The sequence below is a fragment of the Orycteropus afer genome, unplaced genomic scaffold (assembly GCF_000298275.1).
Source record: "Orycteropus afer afer isolate SDZICR_OR568_19922 unplaced genomic scaffold, OryAfe1.0 scaffold00409, whole genome shotgun sequence".
In the NCBI taxonomy this organism is placed as follows: domain Eukaryota; kingdom Metazoa; phylum Chordata; class Mammalia; order Tubulidentata; family Orycteropodidae; genus Orycteropus; species Orycteropus afer.
In genome coordinates, this window is record NW_006921996.1 from 2,950,754 (window position 1) to 2,951,292 (window position 539).

Sequence of the window (539 nt, forward strand, 5' to 3'; positions counted from 1 at the left end):
CATGGTTGCCACAACAGGAAGTCCCTATCTTCACTTTTATACTAATGAGAAACAAGCAGCAGTCACTGTTTAAATATGTTCGGTAAATTCCATTGATTTCTTAAAGAGGGATGCACCTACTTAAGAGGAAATGTGGGCAATTGTTAGGAGCTGAGAGGGCAGAATCTAGCCAACAGACTGCAAGGAAATATGGACATAGTACGTAGCCAAAGCCTTCTGAATTTATGATCAAAAGATTGTGAGATAATAAAAAGCATGCTGTTTCAAGCTGTTAGCTTGGTAATAATATGTTGCATGACAACAGAAAACTGGTCCCTGGGATTGAGCGCTCCTGTAACAAATCCCTTATGTGTGGATGGGTTTTTGAAATTTGGGAATTTAATAGAAAAAGCTGAGGGTACAGCTATAAAAATTTTGGCTGAAAATTCAGAAAGATCAAAAGGTCAGCTAAAGTAGTCACATCAAGGGCCCTTTAAAAAGATTAAGGGTGTGGTTCACAGATCCTCTCAATCAAACCAGAGAGCTTCTAGGAAGATTAA